Source organism: Centrocercus urophasianus, unplaced genomic scaffold (genome assembly GCF_019232065.1).
Source record: "Centrocercus urophasianus isolate 14NV4802_14NV808 unplaced genomic scaffold, USGS_Curo_1.0 seq_14, whole genome shotgun sequence".
NCBI lineage: Eukaryota > Metazoa > Chordata > Aves > Galliformes > Phasianidae > Centrocercus > Centrocercus urophasianus.
Genome location: NW_024884586.1, coordinates 26,760,683 through 26,763,572, shown reverse-complemented (window position 1 = coordinate 26,763,572; position 2,890 = coordinate 26,760,683).

Genomic DNA, 2,890 nt, shown 5'->3' with positions numbered 1-2,890 from the left:
GGTGAGGCAGCAGCGTGCAGGAACTCCGCCCTCTGGGCACAGCCGTACAGCCCAGCGAGCAGCCGCAGCCAGCCCCGAACCCGCTGCTGCTGCTCTTCACCTTCACCTCCCGCTCCCCCGCTCCCGCCACGCCTGACCCCGTCACCCAGGCGCTGCGCTGGGCGGGGGGCGGGGGGCGGCACGGGGAAGTGTGGGGCAAAGCCCGCCGAGGGGTGCTGCGGGGTGCGCGGGTGTGCGTGTGCGCATCCCCAGTTGTCTGTCGCCCTCCTTGAGTTCTGCACTGTGCAATAGGTACGTGTCTGCACCTTCCTTGGGTTCTGCACTGTGCTGTTGAGAGCTATGCAGTATGTCCTAAATGGCGGTGCAGAACTCTCAGTGAGCTTTCAGAACGGAAAATATCACCAATAAAAAAACAGAAAATCTTTTTAAAAGAAGTTATCATGTATTAGTGCACTTTTTCAAGCAGAACTCCGGTATGTTCAGGCCAAACGCAACTGGGTTCAGTGGAAGTTTTGCCTGAGTGCTGCTGCAGAGCCCACGTTAAAACGAGCGATGCGGGGGTGTACACCTGAGCCCCAGCTTCTGCCACAAACCCTGAGAAGTATCTGAAGCAGTTCTAAAGGGCGCGGTGACGTCCCCTCTACAACTCTTCTTCCTTTTTTTTCCTTTTTTTTTTTTTTCCTTTTTTTTTTTCCCAAGCTCAGAATTTAAAATATATATATATATATATATATCACTCCCTCAAACAGTGGTTTTGTGCCACTTAAGGCAGAATATATTATACACATACACTCTTCGATTTCTTGAGAACGCTTTCGTGAGATAACGGATGCCATTTTACTGAAACTTTTTTTTTTTTAGTCTGTCAAAAAAATAGTCCGCAAAATACCCTATTTTGGATTCGAGATATAATTTATTATCTCTCACACGCGTTTGCGAACACAATCTTAAAACCGTAATTGCAGGTTTCTTGATGAGCAGTTTTCTTCCGCTACGGTCTGTGCAAGCAAAGTTAATCGCCTCAAACACCATCTCGGGAAACAAAAACAGCTCTAGAGTCCACACAGACCGAATAGCACAAATAGGGAAACGCGGAGAAACGGTGCTGAGACACTGCAACACTCTGCAAAGCACATCACAAAAATCCTGAGAGCTCTGCCCTAGGGTTTGGCACGTAATGCCTAATGGAAATAAGGATCAGATAACAGAATCATTGCCAGATATGAAATGAAATTAAATAAAATAAAATGAAAAATAAAATAAAATAAAATAAAGTAAAATAAAATAAAGTAAAATAAAATAAGTAAACCTCACATTCTCTACCAAAAGATTCTGCATAAAGAAGAGCCCCAAAGACACTCTTAGCTAACAAAAGAGTTTATATGCCTGGAAACAGGCTAAGGTGAAGGCATTATTTTGGGCCTTAGCGGAGCTGCTACATCCCGTGACAACCTCAGCATTTTTTCCTCCCGAAGACAGTCTCAGCGCTGACCGTGCGTGCACTGAGACGCGCATACATTGCAGCCCCGGCACCAGCCCTTCCCCCGTACGTGGGAGGGAGGGAGAGGTGCACCTGAAGCTCTCGGGCAGCATTGGGCTGTGCTAAGCCCAGCGCAGAGCGCTCAGAGCCCGCAGAGGTGAACTCTGAGGAGCCATCCACTGGAGTCCCCTTCCCGGGAGTTATTATGCATCACGCTTATCTAATTAATGCTATTATCCAGTCCCAAACTGCCATGGCTCTGAGATTGTGCCTTCCTCCAACCACACTCTTCTTGTCCCCTTTTTAGCACACTCTCAGCAGATTTTTTTACACTGCAATCTAAATAATACTTTAAGTATGTGCTATTGAGTTACCTGAGGTATACAACCGATTGGAAGTGGTAAATAATAAATCATTCTCTTTGTCAGCTGCAGCAGATGCCATCCTTTTAATTTGTTTAAGCACAAACGTACAGAGCGGGGTCCTGAGGCTCCAGGAGTTTCAATCACACCTATTTCACTGTATTATTTCTTATGGCCTCGTTGCAAAGCAGGCTCTTTTTTCTTTCTTTCTTTCTTTCTGCCTTTCATTCTTTCTTTTTCTTTCCAGTTTTTGCTATCTCTTTTTTTAATGACAATGGAGGGAAGGCCGGGGGGAAGGGCTCTTCCAAGTGGAGGTGTCACCTTTTCCTCCCCAAACAAAGCGGCCCTTCTCTCGAGGCGGTGATTAATTTGGAATTGCAGAGGTGAGAGTGGATCAGAGGATACCAGAGTTTTCACCGCAGTCCCCCACACAGCGCGGGGCCGGGCATCCCAGCTCCCAGCAGAGTCCTTCACTCCTCTCGCTTCCGTGCACATTTGCCTGCATCTGTTTATTCATCACCTATTTTATTCATCTCCTTCCTCCCTTTATTCTTTCAAATATTCTCATTGCGAGAATTCAGATTTCCTATTGCTTCTTCATTCACCCTCAGATTTTTTTCCCCTTTTTCTTTCTCATTCCTGCTTCCTTCGGCTCAGCTCTTTCAAGTGCCCGCGTTACCATCTCCGAGCCCCGCATTATTTCCCGGGGCCCATTGTAGCGTCTGCCGCTCAGCGTTACGAGCCCAGAGCTGCCCCAACACCGCAAATGAACAGCTCCGTTCTCCGCTGCGGGAGCCAATTAGCTGCTAAACCTTCTGCACAACTTTTCTAATTATTTTCAACAGTTATGGCTTTCACAGGGCTCCCTAAACTGACCAAGAAAGGATTAAATACTCCTTAAAATCAGTCATCACGTTGCCTCCTAAAATTAATGGATTGGTTTTCTGTACTCGGGTTAGTTTGCTCGGATTTGTGCCAGCACTGTCCTCAGCAGGCATAGTGCAAAAGCAGGCCAGTCCTGAACTTTGTATTTGAACATATCCACACT